At 39.5% G+C, this 23,323-nt stretch overlaps 1 long non-coding RNA gene across 1 annotated transcript in view; it reads left to right on the top strand.

Annotated features, from left to right (window-relative positions):
• The first annotated feature begins 273 nt into the window (after positions 1–273).
• LOC107052861 overlaps positions 274–23,323 on the top strand; it is a 331,879-nt gene continuing 308,829 nt past the window's right edge. The window contains exon 1 of the long non-coding RNA XR_005858753.1: positions 274–413. This is a non-coding gene — a long non-coding RNA (uncharacterized LOC107052861). The remainder of the gene's footprint in view (positions 414–23,323) is intronic.

Raw genomic sequence — 23,323 nt, 5'->3', positions numbered from 1 at the left:
TAGAGGTGACTTTTACAAGGATTTATTTCCATATTTTACTCAGTTTTGTGCATCTCCATTAACTTGGAAAGGCTCATCTGAACCTAAATCCTGCATCACGTACAAAACTTCTGATTTAAGTTTGGAGAATACTACATGCATTTTCTTCCTGATTAAAAGCCCTCTTTTCCTGCCTTTCCGTATTTGTTCCCTAACCTGTGCTGATAGTTTCACTGATATCTTTAGTCCTTCTAGGATGTCTGAGAGTAATGTAATAATTCTTGTTTTTTCCAGGAGTGATTTCTTCAGTGCTGCCATTCCAGTGAATATTGCAGTAGAATCTCCTTCCATTTTAGTCACCGTGCTGGAGTAAGTTCTCTGGTTGTGTCTCCTGTCATCAAGTGGCACCCCATCCAGATGTCTGCAAGGAGGAGGTAAGAAATATACACCAGTCCTGTTCACTCAGCTACCAAACGTGCACATTTCATTGATCTCTTGAAAGCACTTTCCTACAGTGGAAATCTCAGATAACTAATGAGGTATGCCAGTAGTTCTCTGATTGTCCATCTGCTGGTCTTAAATATTACCATTTATGTCTCCTTGAAAGCAATGATTTTTCTCCACATATGGTTCTCAAAGAGTTTTTCTTTTTTTTTTTGTGCACCAGGTAAATTGTCAGACAAGTGATACAGATGGGCAGGATGGGTGTGTACACACATGCCTAGCAGAAGGAAGAATCTACTATTTGGGTTGATTTTTTTTTAATGCACTTGCTCTTGTCTGATAAATGAAACAAATACATAATTTCAGCGAGGTGACTATGCAAGTTGGTGAGGGAGTGTGCACCTATGTGCATCCGCAGGGTGAAGGCATCTTGTTTGTAAAATGTGTGTCTCCTGGACAGATTTCACCAGCTAACAAACAATTACTTTCATGACAAATCTTTCAGCTCCTTAGGGCTTTAATTGCCCCTTCTGCTCTATACTGACCATGTATTTTTGTTTATAGTTGATGTTAGAATTTTGGGTCTCTGTAGAGGAGTTTGATTTAAGTAGATTTTTTTTTTCCTTCCAACTAAGGGAGAGGAATATTTGAAATAGATTTAAGAAATAGACAGGCATTCTTAATTTGTTTCTTTAGGATTTCATTTTCCTGATGCAAATTCAAATTGGCACCAGAGCCAATAAATTAATAGTTCTTCACAGCAGGAAAAGCGCTGAAGTCAATGGGAATTATTTGTATCCTGTTGTGGGGGAATACTCCTTCTGGGAAACTGTGAATCCCCGGTTTACCATAAGCAATTCATTACTGTGCTGGCAGTAATAAATCATTCAAGAATTTGTAGTAATCCCTATAAACACCTATGCTTTGATTATCACTTCTTTCTAATACAAAAATGATTGATGTGAGTTATAATATTAACACATAGATTTCTACTGACATTTTGTTTATGGTTTAGCCTTTATTCTTTATGCTATAGTACTTCTTGCTTCAGATTCAGTGTTATGAGCAGGCTTGCTGCAGATCTCCTCTCCTCCAAACTTCGCCCATTGCTCGTGAGAATTTCAACTTCTCGATAGATAAATATTTTGGGTCAGGCCTTGAAAACACAGAAGTCCTTATTTGCGTGTTATTTTTGGAACGTGCCCATGTCTTAGTGGAACTCACATACCACAATAACTGATGGAAGAAATAGAGAGATGTAACTTCATGCCTTGGCTTTGAGTGTCAGAGGGGAGGGGAGCTGCAGAGATGGGAGAAGGAGTAGACAGATTCAGTGACTGAGCTTTACCTGCAGAGGAGGAAAAAGGTTTTAGTACTGACAGTAAGGAGAACAAAGGTAGCATCAAAGGCATGCATCTTCCAAAGAGAACTAAAAATCATATCAGGCTAAAACAAACTTTAATAGCAGCACTGGCAGACTGTAGCACACTGTGCTCTCTCTATCCTGTTTATCCTGGCTTTTTTTTTTTTTCCTGGGAACAGAGGTTATTTCTCTCTCAACTATCTTCTAGTTCAAGAATGAAGAACCTGTGTCTTCATGGTTACCTTTAGAGGTATCTCTGCTCTTAGGCTGTGAGATTAACTTCAGTGTTACTCTTCTAATTATCAGCCTATTTCTGAATTGCCTGGGGGGGGGGGGGGGGGAGTGAGGGTTTTATTGACATTTTAGGCCTGTATTGAACCATCCCTACTGCTCAGATATCTACAGTTTCCACTTTCCAACCACGTGCAGGTAGAAGAGATTTCTGGACTGGGGTATTTCCTGTCTTCAGACTAGCAAATTATGAGCTACTTTACAAACAGAAATAGTTTGAGGCCATCTTTAAATACCAGAATTGGAAATGATCTGCAGGAAAAAAAAAAAATCTTTGGGATATAGTGTTTTAATTTTCATGCCATCAGGAGTGTTATGGCTTTAATGAATATATTCATTTCAACAGATGATTTTGACAGTGCCTTAGATCTTTTCCACACTCATGTCAGTGAACTGCATCTCATATTACAACGTTCTTCATTTTCCTCCAGACCCCTTAATGTAAGAAGGTAAAGAGTGACTGGGCAAATGCTCAGAATAGGTTTCTAAGATTTAGGGAAAATATGAATGGGAAAAATCACGTGTAATGAATGCACAAGTAGAAGGTGTTTCTATAGATAAGTGCTTCCTGTGGGCTTATATGTGAGTGGGTACCTCTGTGAAGCCCCAGTGGGGAGAACAACACAGGTTTGTGGTCCCAGATGCTTCAAGGTGGAGAATGTTCTAGCTAATCAGCAGGGTTTCACAGAATTTTAATCAAGGCAGGTAGAAAGATTTGAGTGAAATGAACCCTTGAAAACCTTCTAATTGTCTATGCAGACATCTCCACTAGATTTTTCTTGGCAATTGAATTAAAAAATGTGTATAAAACAGAGCCAGGTTTTGGTCACAGAGTAAGCTTATATTTTATATAAAGAACCTACAATTATGGAACACCCTGCATTGCTTTAATCGTGTGATTTATATACCATTAATTCTTTAAAAAATTCCAATTGAGAGTCAGCTATATGATCAAGTCCTTATGCAATATAAACAGCTGGTTATCTTCCTATTGAAGATTATTCATTGCAGTTCTTTGCCTCTCTTATTCTCGTAATAGCAAGAGCCTATGTAATTAAATGCTTCGTTGCATTGTACTGTGAGGTTAGCTTGCATATATTTCTTTTACAAACCTTTGAACTGTTTGCTGAACACGATTGGAGCAGTATGAAATCTTTCAGTGTCAGATTTGACACTTTCTGCTTCCACTGTGGTATCTTCTATCAAACACTAACCTGCTCATAAGGAGACTGTGAAATATTGATAAGAGCATAGAATCATTAACACAAAGTAGTTTTCCACATCCTGTCACATAGCTACTCATGCAGTTGATGTTCAACTTTGGCAGTGTATCATTAGAGATGTGGAATTCTGTTTTAATCAAATATTACACAAAAGGAGACAGATCCTCATCTTTTGCAAATGTCCTGGCATTTATTTTCTGTTTGGTTGCACTGATTTTTTTTCACCCTCTGAAAAGCTTTGTCTTTGAAGCTTATAGATTGAGATAAATACTGTTTCTTACTACTGAGCTTTCCAGTGATCTGTTGGAAACCTGAGGTCCCCTGTCTCCACTTGGGTAATAAACTGCAGATGCTGTATGCCTCTCTACCTGATGAGCTGTCAATTTGCTGGATAGATAAGCTGTCAGGAAACTGAAGAGGTTTCAGTTTGAAATCTTTCTTGATTTAACAAAAAGTAAAAGTGGTTCTGTGAAATGTCTGGATTTCACCAAATCAGCATTTTTTCCAGCAATAATCAGTTCTAAGAGAAGCCAAAAGCCCATGAGTTCAACTGAATTTTGGAACACTACTACTGTACTTTGAGTGACAAGGATTTGGGGCCTCTGTGATTAGAGATAGCTTGCTTGCATTGCACAGACAGACTTGTTCAGTGGTGAGTCATGAGGCAAGGAAACAGGGCAAGTGTTCAGTAGGTAGGGTAAAGGCCTTGAGCATAGAAAAGGTAGTGCTAGCAGAGACTCATTTCAAGATCCCCAAAATACTTGCACTGCATATACATTTGCATGTATATGGTTATGAGGTGGACATTACATGGAAGTTAAGAAATGAAGTGGCTAGTTTAAGTTCTGAATGCTAGAGTAACAGGCAGTGGATATGTATTTTGGAGCTTCTATTAAGGGACCAATAGTGGAAAATGTCTCATATTAATTATCATTCTGCAGATACTCTTTTCAATCAAATGCTCAGTTTCTGACTACTCTTATCTTGATAACAGTTAGAAAGTATTCATGTGAAGAGTCCTAAGTAAATGGAACTGGATCCTGACTCTCTAGAACTCAATTGGAGTTATGCTGTTTATTTCATTAAGAATCAGATCGAGCCTTTAGGAACAGAGAGTTTAATTACTATTAAAATGGAATAGATCAGATTTTTTCCATTAGCTTTGAAAATCTCTCTGGTAAAAGCCAAGATGTTTTAAGCAGAACAAACCATCCACAAAAAGCCTAAGTAGTTTTATCTCTAAATCTCTTCTCTGTGTATGAAGGTGGCCCTAGTCGATACGTTGAATAGTTAGCAGCCAGGATATGGTAAGTCTCACAGCCATGTTTTTGGGCCATCTGACAGCAGAAGAAAGTTCCCGTGTGAATGCTGAGTGCTCTGGCTAGCTCTGTTGAGCCAAACTGTTTCTTCAAAGACTAGACAGTGCTGAACTTAGTAACATGAAAAATGTGACTTTTAAAAATTCTATTTTAAGTCCACAGCTGGATTTTCAGTCAATTTAGGATGTTGCTTTTCTTGTGTTTTCTGGATAAAATATTACCTTAAGTCAACCAACTTATGCTTTATTCTGCTCTTAAATGATGGGAAATCAAGCCCGCATTTTTATGAATTTTCAAGACCAAACTTTTCTTTCTGATTATTATAAATAATATCTGCAAGTGATCAGGACCTTAAGGCTTCTCTTCTAAAAGCCTGCTGGTTCCTGCTAATATGGAATATTCAGCCAAAGCATTGATTTTTAAACTCAGTCATGTCTTAGAAATCTTGAATAATGATTATACATTTATCTAAAATGACCTTGACTTAGAGAAAAGGATATTAACATTATGAGAGATCTCAAAAAAATTGGGGTCAAAATTAGCCTCCAGGACTGTATTTTTTTTCTATTACAGGGCACATAGAGTTTGTTTTTTTTTTCCCAGCATTTCTCTTTATCTGCTTGCCAGCAAGCAGTTTGAATTTGACTTTAACTCAAATCAGTGCCATTTCCTTATAAAGTGCTGAGTAATTTTTTTTTTTTGCTACAAACTAGAAGTGTCCTTGCAGAATTCATTTTCTCACATGTACCTTTTCTCAGCGTAAGACTTAAGTGTGAAAAGAGAATAAATATGTAACCACTTTCTAATAAGACAGTCAAAGTTTCTTTGGAAGCCCACACACCTGGCATACCTCTGCTGAGCAGTTGTAGGACTATGTTTAAGAATGCCTCTCTTGACACTTCTGCAGTAAACACCACATACTACTCTGTCAGTGCCTTCCTTCTTCATGGTTGGATGGGATTTTTTTGGTGATATAACCATAGCATCATCTGTAGCCCCGGATTTCTTGATTTCGCTGACATCAGGCTTTTCATTTAGTAGTCAGTCCATGTCAACATCAAGACTTCGGTTCTACAGATTACTGTATTTTGACAATTTGTTTACATATCCTGTGGGGAACATTTCTTTCACTGATAACTGCATGGTAGATGGAATAGTTGCATGGCGTTGGACTAGGAATATATGGCATCTGGTCTATGGACGTTTGATACTCATTTTATTATAGGGTTAAAGGAGGGGAATTGTAGTCTGCAGCACTCTGAAATGGTAGTTTGGGGTATGAGGAATGACATTTGCCAGGAGATTTGCTTTATCTTTCTCTGAACATGCCTATAAATTGCATGATGCAATGTTTTGTAAGGCTCAGAAGCTTAAGAGCTAATAGGTATGTATTTCTATACCCAGTTATTCCCATATGAGTTTCATGTACCACAATTAAGAAAGAAAGAAAGACAGAAAATAAGAAAAAGAGGAAAAGTGGGACAAGATAGGAGAAGGGGTTAAAAGGGAGAGGTGAAGAAACCAACTTGTTTTCTATCATCATTTTATGCATCTCAATACTTGGTTTCTAGTAATGTTTGTTGCCCCCGGCACACACACCATCTTTTAAAAGCAGAAAAGTCTTTGAAGGTAAGTCTAAGGAGTTTGTGTGTGTATAAGGAACATTCAAACTGGCCATTAAAAGAAAGGTTAGTAACTACCTCTACTGTGTCATTTCCTCAACTGTGCAATGGGAGGAATATAAAATACGGTTAGATTATTATTCCATATAATTCATATAAATACAGTCTGAATATGAGTAGATGGAGGCAGAGATAGGTTAGTATGGGTCTAATATCTTAGAGCACCACTGTAAGTAGGGAAACATGCCCATTTCAAAGTCTCTGTATTTAACAGCTGTGGATTTGAGAAAGGAACAACAGGCTTACACTTAACAAGTGTAAGACATTTTATTCTTAGAAATAAAAGAAGAACCTGATGGGTTCACTGAGGGGAGATCATGCTTGACCAACATGGTAGCCTTCTGTGATGTCATCACTAGCTGGGTAGATGAAGAGAAAGCAGGGGATGTTGTGTACCTTGACTTCAGCAAGGCTTTTGACACTGACTCCCATAAAATCCTTGTAGGTAAGCTTAGAAACTGAAATAGATGAGTAGACAGTAAGGTAGGCAGAGAATTGGCTGCTTGGCAGGGATCAGTGTTGTGATCGGTGGCACAGAGCCTAGTTGGAGACACGTAACTAGTGGTGTTCCCCAGGGCTTGGTGCTGAGTATTGTCTTGTTCAATATCATCAACAACTGGGTTGAAGAGAGAGAGTGCACCCTCAGCAAGTTTGCTGGGATGAAGTAGCTGACGCACCAGAAGGCTGTGCTGCCATTCAGCAAGACCTGGACAGGCTGGAGAGCTCAGCAGAGAGGATCCAGATGAGGTTCAATGAAGGCAAGTGCAGAGTCCTACAGCTGGGGAGGAAAAAACATGCATCAGTACAGGTTAGGGGCTGACTTGCTGGAGAGGAGCTCTTTGGAGAAGGACCTTGATGTTCTGGTCTTTGGTTGGACATGAGCCTGCAGTGTGCTGCTGTGGCCAAGAAGGTCAATGTATATCCTAAGGTGCATCAAGAAGAGCACGGGCAGCAGGTTGAGGGAGGTTCTCTTACTCCTCTACTCTGCCCTGGGAAGGCCATGTCCAGAGTACTCTGTCCAGTTCTGGGCTCCCTTGTTCAAGAAAGACAGCGAACCTCTAGAGAGAGAGTCCAGTGGAGGACTACAGAGATAATTAGGGACCTGGAGCATCTCCCATATGAGAAAAGTATTAGATATGGAGGTTGGTGGCTCTGCCTGTGGCAGGGGGATTGGAGCTTGATGATCCTTGAGGTCCTTTCCATCCCAAGCCATTCTGTGATAGGCTAAGAGACTTGGGAATGTTCAGCCTGGAGAAAACAAAGGAGGGACCTTATCAATGCTCATAAATATCTAATAGATGGGACTTAAGTGGGTGGGAGCAGATCTTTTTGATGGTGCTCAGTAACAGGGCAAGGGGGTAACAGGCAGAAACTGCAACACAAGAAGTGCTGTCTGAAGAAAACTTTGAAGGTTACACAGCACTGGAACAGGCTGCCTGAAGAGGCTGTGGAGTCTCCTTCTCTGGAGATATTAAGAACTTTTTTCAACTACATCCTCTTATTTAAAATAATAATATTATAATTTGTAGCCTTTTCTTCCCTTTACAAGATGGCCATAAGTTCTCAGGTGATAAGATCCTTATTTGTAGCCTTATGTTAGCTAGTCTGCACATTTAACCTACACATTATGCAGCACAGTCAGATGTAGATCAACAAGTGCTGGCAAAAGGTTGTTTCTAACTTGTGCTACCCATATATGACTGCAGGGAAACCTCCTAACCACATCCTTCCCTCAAACACATTCATCAAATCTTATCCTGCAGTGAGGAAAGCAATTTTTAGATCATATAGCAAACATCAAGAATAATTGAATATAATACATTTCTTGTTAAGTTTCATAGAAAAATTACCAAATCTATCGTATTTTCTACACTTTGAAAGACTGAGGATTTTTATAAAAAGGCGTTATCTGTTAAAACAATTCCCCCCCCAAAAAGTATGGCAGACAGAGCCTGTCTCCTCACTACTTTCCTGTAATGCTTGTTAGTGCCTCAGCTGCTTCTGGCCGCTTAAACAATAGCCGTCGATTGACACCATGACATCTCTGAAGCATCGCCTATCCACTTGTATTACAGACTCTCCTCCTTTGTGGAACAGAGCAAAGCTCTGTCCAGCCCTTTTCTAAATGGAGAGGCTGAGGGAAACAGCAGTGTGACGGTTATGTGCTAACTAAGTAACATTCCACATTAACTGGTAGTAATGACAAAGGAGAGGTTGGCTGTAAGCACTTGAGCCACTCTCCTTTGATCCACAAATCAAAGCATATGTGCCCAAGCCTTATTTTGGTGAAGACGAGTAGTGTGCTTATTGCAAGACTGTGGAATAGTAAAGGGAAGTCCTTACACTTAAAGCACCCCTGTTGGAAGAGGATAAAGCAGGGACCTTCCTACCATTCTTACTCACAGTGTTTAAAATGTCAACATACTTAAAACTTTGTTGTGGTGAAACCAAGACATGGAAAGAGAGCTTATTTAACAGTGAAAAACAGTGAAATTCCTAAGGGGAAAAAAATGGCATTATTGGCCCTGCCTACTTCCTCTGGGAATTTGCTCAATTTTTTTCCCATGGGCCAGGACTCCATTTCAGCCCAGCCATGGCCAGTCACTCCCTGCCCCAGTAATGCTGTAGAATCTCTCTCAAAGTCCTCCACAGGCCTGCCTGGCCCAGCCCTAGGGCCCTGCTGAACCAACCCTGACAAGCAGTGTGATGTCTTGCTCTCAGCCCCGGCCCTGAGCCGACAAATTTGGCTAGGGCTCAGGGCTCTGGGTTCTGAGCTGCTCCTGGATGCTGCTGCAGGCTTGCCCTGCTTGCATCACTTTCTTGTCCCCTGGCAATGTCATCATACTCAGCAGCTGGTCCCTGAGATGTTAGCTGGCCCTTGTTGCACCCTGACATGGCACTTTCCTTCTCTTGTTTTCAGGGCTTGGCTGAATTGTTTGTTTTCAGTCAGTAAAGTGTAGCTTCAAGGCTCTAAAATATTTAAGCTATTTGGTGCCTTCTTTCTGGCACTGCTTCTTTCTCTGAAGATGGTGTACATCTTTGGATTTTATGTATGCAATTCGTTATGGGTCTCTAACCTCCTTCTCTGGGAGTCAACTTTCAGGAAAACAAGGGAGCAGGAATTCCAGATGGCATGTGGGTACAATTCAAGGGAAGGTGTATTTGCTATTTCTTCAGTGTATTATTCAGAAAACTACTCAGAAAACATTTCTGCTCTTCCAGCTTTGTTAATTGGCCTGATAATTAAACCACTGGTGTTTGTAATACTATGGGTTGCCAAACAGTGAACAAACTTTTGGCATAGTCTTGTATTGTTTTTTACTTTACACTGGCAAGTATTTAGTTGTTTGGGAATTGGTCCAACATACACTGCCCTTCCCATTATTGATTGCTAGAACAGCCAGCATGTTTTCTAACTGCCTGTTTTAAAGACCGACAACTGCATTTGAAGTGTATAGTCTGTATTTTGTCAGCTGCAGCAGGGAAACAGTATTGGAACTGGATCACATAATGCACACACCTGATGGATGGGCTCAATCAAATCAACAATAATATAGCAGTTGGCACATTAATTGTGGCCACTCTGATCCTTCTCTAAAATTTTTGCAAATCCTTTTTATTCTCCAAACCTCTGATCAAAACTTTAGGCCCTTTATAACCCTAATTCAAACATCACTTCAGAGGTTAACACATTTGAACTCCCAAAGCAGTGCTTTTAACTTCTATCCTGTGGTCAATAAGAGGCTAACTTTATCTATAAACAGTGTCAGATGGTGTCTCACACATTGCACTTAAGAAACCTTACTCCTGACAGTTCCTTGACCTTGGTGGCCTTGCAGACTGGGCAGCTTAAATGACACTGAACAGGGTACCAGTGGAGAGATCACATGCTTGATATGGTAAAGCTGACAACAAACTGGCAGTGCTAAGGGTGTGAGGAAGGAGGCAGGAGAGCATCTGAAGGAAGCAAAAAATGAAGCCTGGCCCAAAACAGCATGTTAGGATAACTATAGGATATTTTTACTGCCAGGTCCCTGTGTTTTTTCTCTTGATCATAGATTAGCTACATGCACATATTCTAGGCAGGTAAAAAAGATTATTTTTTTCCTGGTGGTTAGTCCTTCCCTTTTGTGCCTGATAACATTGCAAATTACAGTAATGTCAGGAAGGACATGGACCAGAAAATGTATAACTGTTGAGCAACACTCTCGTTAGCAAACAATAGCTGAATCTTCAGTTGATATAAATAAGGAGAAATTTTGTCACATTGTGAGCATTAATTTGGACTAGATGAGGGTCTTGTCCTAAGAAGCACAAGGGGAATTCAACATTCAGTCCTTATTGAAAACCCTCTAAAAGTAATGTGACTACAAAAACGACAGTTGAATTTGTGTGAAAAGACAGATTATCCAATTTTGGTTTGTTATTTCTCTTTGTTAATTAACAAAGCAGTTTGAAAAGTACTGCAAAAAGTAACAGTATCCAATATTGAAGAAAGAAGAGTTTCCATTCTGATTGCTTTATTGAGGTTGATAGCACAAAATTTGGGACAAATTGGAGTCAAAACTTTTGCAGTTCTTCGGAAAGTACTTCCTCAGAAAGAGCTGGAGGTACTTCCTCAACAACCATCTTTTATCTGCAGATCTTGTGTCAGATTTCCTCTGGGTGTTATGTATCAGTAGCAAATACTGTGTGACCTACAGCTGATGCGCTCTTACTGTAAAGGCAACCTCATTAGCAGAGCTCTGTTATATATCCTTTTGTCAAGAGCTGAACTGGAACATGACAGTTTTACGGCTATAAGTATGTCTGCAGAGGCAGGTTTTGAAAGCCAGCTGCGTACATCAGAATCATTTCTCTTCATGTACCTGATGTATCTAGCTATGATGACACGAATCTGTGACACACATGTAGCTTCCAATCTATTTCTAGGCTCTTGAGCACAGAAAATATTTATTACACGTGCCCATGCTCTGTGACAGCATACGTTTTTCTGTTATAGATTGTGGGAGCATCTTGAACGTGCAGTACCGAAAGGTTTATTACATATGCTGATCTGGTGGGAATAATGAGTCTGGAGGGGGAGATATATTCCTGACATGCTGACATATTTCAAAGGCTCCCATTTCTTAGTGTTCACAACTGCAAATCGTTTGATCACTGAGTTGTTACAATTCAAGTTTGCAGAGAATGATACAGTGGATATGATTATTTTATTCTCTCCTTCCCATGCTTGGGCCACCTGGGATTTGTGAAATCTTTGTATTCAGATTATTGAAATTAATCAAAATATCTAGGAAGGATGCCTGATATAAAAAATAGTGTTTTGTTTCCAAGTTGCAAAATACATGCAAATTGCATACAATGTCTGTCTGATTGTTCATGGATTAAGGGGATGAATGTGGAAAATCGGACACCTAGGTCTCAGAAATAACTGAACTGAGGTTATCTGGCTACTGGCAGTCAAATCTTGAATCAAGGGCTTATAATGACAACTACTGGGCAAGCTTAAAGTGTCAAGAAGAGTGGTGCTTGTTATGTTTTATTTAGTATAAAATTCGAGGATACTTAACCAAGATGAAGAAGTTTTAAGTATTTTCCCTTCCTACCTGCTTCTTTATATTTATCATGTACTGAGTTACAATGGTTACCATAACTTGAATTATTCCTTCTTTGAATATAGTTGCCCAGAAATTCTCTCTACGCTTGATGCGATCAGAGGCAGGTAAACTGTTTATACAGCTGATTCCTGTTTAGTGGGTATAAAGTTACTGTAATTTATTCTGTAGGAAAACAGTGAAGTTTTTGTTTATCTCCAAGATTATTTTCTCAGGGAAGAGATGAACAGCTGAAAAGTTAAATAAGAGTAAATCTCTGTTTTTGTTTATGTTTTTTTTCCAGATATTTTACTTTTGGAAAATCTCATTTCTTTAGAAATGTTTGCTCACGGGAAATTTTCATAGAGATAACATTTGGCTTTGTTATTGCACATTTCTGCTAAATTTTGACAAAATCTTTTCAAAATTTCTTCAGTTTATTCTGCAAATGAAAAAAAAATAGCAATATTTTCATCACCTGATTAATTTTTCGATGTTATTCGTGGCAAAATGACAAGTTCATTGATCAATTCTTTTGTCTATAAACATAGCTTAAACATCACTTTTAAATGGAAAAGATAGACCAAACAATCTGATAAGGATTCCTGATTGTGTACACTGCATGTCTCCTTGTAATTGCATAGCTCTGGACTCACTGGTTGCAGTACCTTAACTATTAATTACATAATTTTTCTTCATTCTCTGTTTCTGTAACTTATCCATTGGATTGGATTTCGCATGGAGTTCTGTAGGTCTTTGTCTATAGCCTGCACTTACATTGTCTGTGTCTCCTATTCCAAATTAAATAAAAATCACAACAATAAGCAGTGAATTTGGAGTGTAGAAGTGCGTTGCATTCCTTGCTGCTTGAGTGTGTTCTGTAGTTCCGGATGAGTTCTGTAGCTCACCAGTAAGGGGTATATTGTAGCACAGTGCAGCAATCTCAGAGAAGATGAGATGGCCAATGTGCAAGTTACTTTCTGATCAAAGAAGAACGGCCTCTAAACACTGACAATCCAAAGAGAGAAAAAAGTTGGAGAAAAGTTCTCTTTTATTCATGATATAGCATGGGGAAGAGAGCCCATTGCTTCACCTGCTTGTCAATATGCAAAGGTCTTATATCAGTCTATGAGATTAAAGCCTGGTTAGGCTAGTTACATAATCATTGCCTCAGCTTTCCCTTTTTAATGTATTTTTCCTGATTTTTTTTTAATTCTGAAATTGCCATATTCAGGACTGAAAGCAGCATGCGAGGAACTAGAGAGATGCAGATCTTTCAGAAAGATTTTGGTCTTTTCCCGGTACTTTGCTCCTCTGTTGTGTGATCTTTATTCTACCTTACTTTTTTTGAAGGTTAGTATCCTAGGCTAGACAAATGACCTCAGTGCCTCTCTGCAGCATGCGTGCACAGCAGATGGCTGAAGTCAAGAAACATAGCTGTGTACAAACAGCAAAGGTAGCCGGACTTCCCTGGAAGGGGAAGAAGATTTCAACCATCCAGGATATGTGTAAAATGTTTTTCTCACCAGAGAACTCAAAACAAACTCTGTGACAATCCTTGTCCCATGCTACCTCGCTGCTTGAGGATATGTAAAGTAAGTGCCAGCCATAAGCTAGCCTGGAATTTCTAAGTTGATGCATTAATCATTTCCTCAATGAGTATAGGAGAGATTTAATTTTCTCTGTCTCTGAAAGGTGATAGAAATACTCAAGAAAAACAGGCGGCAATTGCATTCATTAGTGTCTCCACCAAAAGCTAATTCTCAGCTGAGGATACAGTGCAGACAGCATCTCCCATAAAAGCAGAGTATAAGACAGGATAGCGAGGTCTGACGCGGATGAGTGATAACCACAGGGAGATATATACCTACAGTGTCCCATGAGCTTCCCAGGGCCTGTCACAGAAAGGCAGGGGCTGTTCAGTGGATGGAACTGGTGTCTCCAAATCCCTGACCTCAACAGATTTTGCCTTTGTTACATAAGAGTGAAAGTGCTGCCTCTAAAATAAGAAAAGGGAACTTATTGTGATAATCTCTGAGAGCTACATGCAGGAGTTACACAGGGACACTTGACCTCTAGTTTTCTGAGCAACGAGGAGTCTGTTCTACATATTGGGCCTTCAGAGGTACACAAAGTTTTCACTGATTTACAAAAATCAGGATTTACACACTTGTGAAAAGGTAGAGTACAATTACATGGAGCACAAACAGCTGGAGTGACCGGTGCTTCTTACTTTTCCTGTCCTCTTATATAATAGTAAGAATGAGCACAAATGCACATGGAAGATGTGGCTATCCTGTCACTTTAGTCTCTAAGGGAGTTGTGCTGGAGATAAATTAACTAAAACAATCCTGAAATCTGGCCCATAATTAAAAGTAGATGTGAATGTACATCAGTTCAGAATCTAATTCCTGCAGCCCTGAGAAGAGGAGCTTTGTGTTCACCACGCATCCCATCACATCCTTCAAAATTCTAGCAAAAGGCAAGAAACTGTAGTTAGGACAAGAATAATTGTTGAAAAGTGGGAATTACAGAAGCAGCCACAAATGTGTGCAGCTCTAGAGATAAAACTCTTCCCTTTTTTTTTTTTTTTTGCATAAAGTCTCTTGGTTAGTGTCCAAAGGAAAGAGCTGATTCTGAGATGCTTTGCTGTTATCCTGTGCTGTGTTCTGGAGAGATGGGTGTTGAGTCCAGGACCTGAACGAGGCTTGTTGGGAATGGCTTGCAGTTTTTGGTGTTTGCCTCTGGTTTTCCCAGTGAAGGATTTCTGGAGAAGGATAGTCACTGTAAGGAGGTCTCAGCCAGATGATACTAATAGGTCCAACTAAATACCGCCCCACTTGCAGGCAGTACTACTTGAGATGCAGAGGCTAGGTCAGATTTAGGTGATTCAGTGGGACACAAATACATCTGCCCTTCACCGGAGTTACTTGACAAAGCTGAACTGCCTTCAGTGAATCTGTGTGGGTTTACAGCAGCTGAAGAACTGGCCCAATAGGACATGAAGAGCTTCCTACTGCAGATGAAGCAATTCACTACCCACTTCTATTATTAGCAGTTGAAGGCTTTTTCATTCAGGAAGAATGGCAAAATTGACTTCCTTTTTTTGGGCTCTGAAGTGAAAAATGAGCTGTTGTCATGAGCAGTGTTGAAAAATACCTCTTGATTTTGAGAAAACACACAGCTATTGACTTGTATTAATTATTTACTGGTATATTAAACAGCCATCATTAAACTAATGATGATGGGAATATGTTAAATGTTATTATATATTTAGCCGGAAGTTTAACATAGGGAAATAACAACATATTTCTTAAAATTACATTAAAGCATTGGACTGCCCCGTGCTGCAATAAGACATGAACTGAGACCAAGAGTCTGAGAATCTGAATTCAGTTTGTGACTTTGTCGCTGACACCTCGCGTGACCTCAGGGTACTTATATAAGCTCTGTGTGCCCTGTTTCCCTTTTGTGAAAGGAGAAAAAAAAAACCTTTCTGTTTCTCATGTTTGTCTATTTAGATTCAGGAGCATTTATTCTTTCTGTACCATACCAAAGAATGAGACTCGAGTTTATATTGTAAGGGGCCCAGGGCTTTGCCATAGAAGTCACTGAAAAATGAAGAAATTCTGTTGTAGCTGGAATATTGAATGCCAGAGCAAAATTAGAACAAGGCAATTCTGGGCTTGGACACACAATGCTATTTTTTTAATTACTACTTCAATCATTCATTATTTTTAAAACTAAAAGCAATGTGTTTACAAAATAAATAACTACATATTTCCTTGTCACCAGCAAAGTGCTAAAAGGAGAATAAAGGAAATCATGTAGAACCCTTCTTCAGTGGGAGACCTCTCTGAGAGGGAGCTGCAGAATTGGGTCCAGCATTTACCCAGTACTGCTACTCTGAAGCACAGATGTTCCCTCCTCGTTCTCACGGTGGTGGGGACCAAGTGCTGTCTCCCTCTGAAAGCACAAAGATACAGTTCTTCTTCCATGCTTCCACAAAGTTCTGGAAGTTCTTTCCTATTATTTCCCTGGTCTGTGTCCCACAGGTTCAGCCTCCCCTCTGTGCTTGGGAGTCACGGCTTCACGCCACTTGAAACTGCATTGCTGGTGATCCAGCAAAATGTGTATGTTCCCTTGAGGCCTGGGTGTTTAAGAGACGCATCTTCTTTCCCTTCAGAAATGCAAAAATGCTGAATAGAGTGACCTAAGACCTAAGTGTATCATGAGATTCCCTTGGATTGACAATCAGCCGTCTGCCTTGGATACAGATGGCATGGGATGAGTAAGTCCCTGAGGGTAAAGGCCCATATGTCCGTGTGTGTTTGCCAGTCATAGAGAGGGTCACTCACTGCAACACCTCTTTAAAAACTTATCATTAAGCCTGTCTCCTTTGTGAACTTTCTCATTATCATTTCATTGTGCTGTGCAGTTCTGGCCTGGCGCAATGAATATTGACTTCATGCTTGCTTTTCTAATTGAATTACAGTGGAACAGGCTGAGCCACTGAAGTTTCCTGCCTTCAGTCCTGCTTCCCTGGCAGCCAGCTGAATAGAGGCTGAAAGAAAAGCTGTTTGCTTGGGCATTATGGATAACAGAGACCTGTCACAAAGCTGCTACAATGATTTATTAAAAGACAGAAGAAATGAGAGAGAAAGAGTCATGCTCGCTTCCAGCGCCAGCTGCTCGCTGCTTATCTTCTATTCTTTCTTCTTTTTCTTGCTTGCTTTTTATTTTCTTTCACTCTTCTTTTTCTTTCTCTGTCTTCCTCTGTCCCTCTGTTTCTTTCCCTTTCTTTCACTATCTACCTCGTTCTCTCTCTCCTCCCTCTTCCCCTCCTTCTTTCTCCCTCCCTCTTTTCCTCTCTCTTGTCTCTCTCTATTTCTCTCTTCCCCTCCTGGATAGTCTTGCCTCGCCTTATTAAAAACAGAAAAATAAAGACAAAACCAAGTAATTTGAGAAAATGTTTCAAGAAAAAGGCATTGTTTTCCAGTCCTTAAATAATATTCCCTGCCTAAGACAGATGTGTTTATCATTACAGTTGATTCATAGCAAAGAATACCATCACGTCATTGTAATCGCTCCAGCAAACAACAACCCATAAATGTCTATACAGCATTAGTAGTGCTCGTTTAGGAGAGTATACTCTGGAAAAAAAAAAAAAAAAAAAAAAAACCCTAAATTACATCATAGTTTACCTTTCCTCCCACTAAATGTAATGGTCAGATTCTTACTTGCAGGTTATTAATCAAATGTTTAATTTCTTTTGTCGTGTCATTATTGTTATCTTTCTCTCCTGATTCCCTGTCTTTACTATCATTCTATACTATTAACTTTCTCAGTGTTTTATGGTTTTTCACTTTACTTTTCAGCTGAGTAGGGGCTGATTCTAGCTAGTCTTTGCATGGAAAGTTGCAATAAATTAGTGCAGGAAAATCTCAATTTCAGTGGCTGTCATTTTCTATAATTCTGATTTAATCATTCTCAGTGATTAATCAGGAATTAATCTTTGTTTGGAATAAGCTTATTGGTGACTGCTCTTTGACAGCTATTAAGCTGTTTGCAAACAGAAATGAGTATTTTAGTGACCTCACTGAAGATAGGACAACAGGTGGATTTATTCTCAGGTTTGCATGACTTAAAAGGACAAACATGAAGCTTCAGCCAACACTTTGTATTTCAAAGAACACATCCACAGGGCTTATGTGTGTTTGTTTGTTAGGTGCACTCCACATAGAAATGGTCTGGCTGTTGTTGGGAATTGATGGGCCTTGTTACTTAATAATGACTTTCTGGCACTTAAATGATTGATGTTTGTTAAGAAATTACAGATAGCTGATAATTCTCTGGTATATCTTATCCAGTTCCTGATTTTTGCGGCTATCTGCTGTGTGGTCATTGGTAAATCAATGTCTCTCCTTTCTCTACTGTTTATTTACCTGCCTACATTATCTTTAAGCCTTATGGGGTAATTTCCATTCAGCACTTATCAGTCCAATATGCATATGGTGAGGTCCCTATCATAGTTGCCGGCACTAAAATGTGAGCAATTAATGTCATTGTAGTAGTATTCTACTTTATGCAGCGTAACATACGTATTTTATATCTTGTATTATGTTGTTACAACAGCATGAGTAGTTGTGTCATTAGACACAGGCATATACTTGTACGCAGCAACAGTAGACCAAGGCTGTACTGAGTTGCAAGCTTAAATAGCTTCTCCAGCATAAAACTAAGTACATTTTGAAGATTGTATTTGCCAGGGAGTCATGGTCAAATAGCAGAAAACTCCTTTAAGTAAGTAAAAGGAGTCACTTTATCACTTCACTTTCCAGTTGGTGCTGGAATTGATACTTAAATTGGTTCTGAAATTGGTATTGTTCCCAGAAAGGTTTCACTGTCCTGCTGGTTACAGACTGACAAATCTCCTTTTAACTTTACTGCGACTAGTAAAGTCAAACATTTCATCCACCTCTTTCAGAATTTCCGTAAAGAAAAGCTATTAACCATCTGTGTATCTGGGAGCAAAGTATAGTTATTAGTACCTAGGATTGAAAACCGACAGCATGAGAACGCTAAGCAATTAACGCACTGAGAAATGGTATTACAATTTCTCTCAGTAGAGAAAGAATTTGAATAAACAATAACAACCTTTCACAGTGTTTTTCTTAGTTATGTCATAGACTTAAGAATTGAGTACAGTTTTTTCATGGCTAACTTGTTGGCCTGAGCAACAAGTGAACCTTTGAAACAACACAAATGATTCTGACCTTTTGCTTAGATTTGGGGTCACTGTAGAAAGGAAGTTTTATAAGCCATCTACACACTATTTCTGCCTCGATAGGAGGGAGAATCTTACTGGATTGCAGGCATTTCAAACCAGTTTCACTTTTCAATTCATCGCATGAAGCTCAAGACAGGAACTTCTTTGTGTGACATTCTCACATCAAGACTGGTACCCATAAATCAAGATGAATGTCTTTCTGAATGACTTTCTACAGCTCAGCTGCAAGATCTGGGCTTGAGGCAGCGGCCACTAAGCTAAGTGTTTTGGCCTGTGTTAGGGTCAGGTCTGAAGAGCACGATGCTTCCTTGAACATCTGTGGCTTTTTACATTGTATGTTACTCCTTGTAATGAAAGTGTGTGGGAAACATAAGATCTTTTATTGCTAGTAATTTCTTTTTAGCAAAGGAGACCACTGTAACTTCCCAAAGTTGTGTATGTATTCTGGAGGAGATGGAAAAAAAGCCTTTGAAAAGCATAATGCTTTGACCTTTTCTTCCTTATGTTGGTAGGGATCTTGTGTTAGTGTGAATTCCCTGAATGGTGACCAGATTGCCCATAAAAGACAACTATAACGAATAACATTCCTCACTTTTTAAAAAAGTAGTGCTAACAGTACCTCGTATAATCCCAGCATCTTATAGTATGTGGTGCATTTGGTTTTCATTTGTTTTTTACAAATTCTAATTATCATTCATCAAAATTAATCAGTGAGAGCAAAGGATACGTTGTCAAGACTCCATCAGCCTGAGTCTGCTTTGCTCATTCTGACAGCAAATGGGAGAAATGCCATGGATAAACCACCCCAGTGACCAGAATAGGGACCTGGGCAGGCAGGTGCTTGCCTGAGATCTGTTACTGACTTGCCAGCTGATCTTAGACATATAACCCCTTTTGTTAGTTTCTTCCTTTTCCTTCCTTCGTTCTGTTTGCTCATACTGTGCTATCCCTGGGGCAGTCTTATTTTCTGTATATTTGTACTGCATTTAACAGAAATCCTCTTCTTTCTTGCAGTTTTGGAGTAGCTCCAAAGACTATCTTCATGATGTGCGGTCCAAACCAATACCCTACAGAGTGTACACAACATTCTATGCCTGTGTGTTGTTTAGAGTAACACCTGGCCAGTCCCATAAGCCCTCTGCACAGCAGTCCAGAGACAGGAGGGAGGAATGAGATGGGGCAACCTGTTCTTGCTGCTGTGTCAAAGGTCTGTGTGCTGTGGGATATTAGAAAGTGACCCTTCATGAGTCTCAGAGCCGTTATTTCTGGTATCAGCTAGCCTGGTGCAGCACTTTCAAAGTTGTTTGATGCCTTTTCCTAAAGAGAGGTAGCAGGCAAATCCCTATCTTGCTTGCAGAAGACAAGAGGCCCAACTTTTTCAGATCTCTGGCATGCAGAACTCCCTGGAGCTTTATTAGTCTGACATCATCCTGTGGGAAACATCTTAAGAGGCTCTGAATCACTGAAGCAACCTCTTAGTTTTTAAAAAATTAAAGTTATATACAATGCCCTCTCAATACGAGAATGGGAATGTTTATCAATCCATTTAATTAAATATGTCTTTCTTAATTTAACAAGCTTTGCTAAGCAGGGCAGTGATAAATGCATACAATTTCACACTCCCGACAGGCATGTTTAAAAAGAAGGAAGGAAGGGAAGAAAAAAAATGCAACAGAGCTCCCTAAATGGTAGTTCAACTTAATTTTTTAACGAGAATGTTTTGGTTTCAGAGCGATTCCATGACCTACAGCAATGATCAAAGTGATGCCATAGTGGTGAGCCTCATACCGCCAGAGTACCATTGAGTGTGTAGTGGCAGGCTCTCCAATGTTTAAACTATCTAACAACCAGGTGCTTTGTTTTCCTCTGTATCAGTGCTGCTGGATTGACTGGATGCTCAGGTCCTTTAGCACAGTAGTCCAAAGCTTCATCATGACTGTGGAAAGTACAGGGAAGGGGTGACAACAGAAAGATAAGGTGTTCAGAAGATTGCCTGGCTTTCCCTTTCTAGGCCACAACTACAAATACTTGCAGTTGTCCTGGGTAGTTCCATATTGTTTAGCTATTTGTTAGTCAAGTGGGTTTGGGTTAATGTTCAATATGGATGATATCTGGTAATCAGAAGAGCTTTTCCATTTCACACTGAAGGGAAGAGCTGGTTCTGCATTCTTTGTATCTGTTAGATTAAAGCAACAAGGTGAAGGATGATCTGGGGCACCAGTATTTTGGTACGTATTATGAGCAATCCCCACAGTAACGCTTACGTAAAACACTCAGTAATCAGTCATTTCTCAGAGGAGTATTTCAAGACACAAAAAATGAAGAGGTTTAGAGAAGCTAGTGTGTTTCTCAGTGTATATGCAAAGTAGTTCGATGCTGGCATCAGATTGTTCTGTGCTTAGACCATTTATTAAAGTCTAGACGCAACATAAAAGCATGTAAATTGGTTCCAGTTGTCTCTAGTAAAAACTTCAACTTGAGCTGGGAATTGATTGGTGAATCTCTTGCCATAATTAAAATTGACTGTTAAAGTTTCTCTCACTTAATTGGTAACACTTTCTTTGGAAATCAGTCAGTTAAGATTCTTGCTGGATCATTTAAAGGAGTTTCTGTGTATATGATCAGAAGTCAAATGTAGTTTTATAGAGAGGTTTACAGTTATGTTCCACCCTGGTGGTCTTTCATCCTGTATCTTTCTTATTTAAGTTTTATGCTGTCATTCACCACAGCCTAATTGTGTTTTGATAAAAATGAAATGATTGCTGACGCATTTCAGACTGAGAGCTGGTGATACTTTGAAGCTTGCAGTAAGCTGAGCTGAAAAACTGTCCTGCTCAAAGCCCCTGTCTCCCTGCAAGTCTTCATTTATAATTCCAGTATTTTAGTCTGCTTTGTATGTAGTCTGATAGGCATCTGTAACTATCTAAGTGCACTGCCAGTGGTGTGTTACTCAGTGTGCTTAATAGCTATCTTGTGAAAACTTTTTCATTCTTTCTTAAGAAGAGGTAATATGTGCAGTGTAGTCTTCAATTGGTTTTTTTTGTTTTGTTTTGTTTCTTTAAAGTTAAAATTACACAGGTTGCTACATTTCTGTGTTAAAACCAGTTAAATGCAGCAAATCTTATTCCTTGAGAACCAGGCAGAAAAGGCTGTGGAGGCTTTTAGCTCTTTAAGGATTTCCTTCCAGTCTTGGGACAGACCCAGTTCTGGATGTTGGTATTATTCAGCATGGCACTTCTGGACATACTTAGCTCTGTTTAAACATAAGCTTATTCTTGTCCTGACTGGCCATGGACTTAATCACAGCATTAACCGCTCTCCTGAATCAGACACTAGAGATACACTTAATTCTCTCTTCAGTCACAGTATTTTTAGTGCACCACAGCCAGTGCTTATCATTAGTAAGCTGTAAATGTGTCAGGGAATCGTACTGCATCTGATAGCACTAGCACTGCAAAAGTATTGTCACCAACTAGACTTAAGATGGAGAGCTCTCATAATAGTGATCAATATCAAACAGAAAAAGCAGGAAGGGACTCAGGAAGTTACTTGGAGGGTAATGCACTTGCATGTTTGGAAGCTGCTTCAGAGGAGACTGTTAGATACTTGACAGCATACAGTGATGTGTGCAGAATCCATCATGGGGGGAAAGAAAGCATTTGTTGAGCCTTTTTAGCTAGCCTTCACAACCCTGAAAATCAATGCCAGTTAAACCTTTACATGCCATGGTATCCTCGCTGGTGCCTGCGCATTTGTGTATAGATATGCTTAAACTTTCCCTGTGCCACTGTGATAGGCTCAGCAATCTTGGGTGAATAGGAGAACTAACTCTGTACTCCATGCAGTTATTTGAAAGGAAACACCGTGTTACTGGGAATGGTGTCAGGGCTGCTGAGGTCAAACCCTGAAAGTTTAAGAGGTGCTGAAGAATAAACTGATTGCATACTCATGAAATCACTTGGAATATTTTGTTTGTATCAGTGGATTGCAGGTGAGTGGTAAGGGTCAGTTAGTATCCTTTGCTTTTAGCTAATTCTAAGCAGAGCATTTCAGAGGTGAAAGTTTGGTGTTAAATGTGTGCTTAACTTTCTTGTTAATCATTTTGCCACCCTGAACCACGAGCCTCTGGTAACAGAATTCCAGAACTGTTTAAATTAGATGTGGATTTCAGAAATGATTTTTTGCTGTGTGAAGGTTAAGCTGCCTAAATAGTGGTAGCTAAGCCAACTAGATACTGTAGAACTTGTCTTCCATAACACTTAGTGCTTTATACCATACTGTATTCCTTTAAAAGCCACAGAACCAAATCTTATCCTCAGGTTCAAGCTGCTAAACTACAAACAAAAGCAATGACTTGAAAAAAATGGACATGTATTATATTTTGAGGTGGACATGCCATGTATACTGTTTCATTACTTCTGTCAGCTTAAAAAAAAAATACATATTCAGGTTATAATACTATTCTTATACCTCTCAGTTAAAGTAATGGTATGAAAAGGAGCCCAGGTATTACTGTGAGCAGAACCAGGACTGTGATTTTAATACTCCTATAAAATGCCTCAAGAGGGATTCCTGAATATTTGCTGCTTCTCCTTCTCGTGCTGTGGCAGGGTCTTTCCCAGCAACTGGCTCATG

This window comes from Gallus gallus, chromosome 3, assembly GCF_016699485.2.
Source record: "Gallus gallus isolate bGalGal1 chromosome 3, bGalGal1.mat.broiler.GRCg7b, whole genome shotgun sequence".
Lineage (NCBI taxonomy): Eukaryota > Metazoa > Chordata > Aves > Galliformes > Phasianidae > Gallus > Gallus gallus.
Note: the sequence above shows the minus strand (reverse complement) of the source record. Positions and strands in the feature narration are given on the sequence as shown.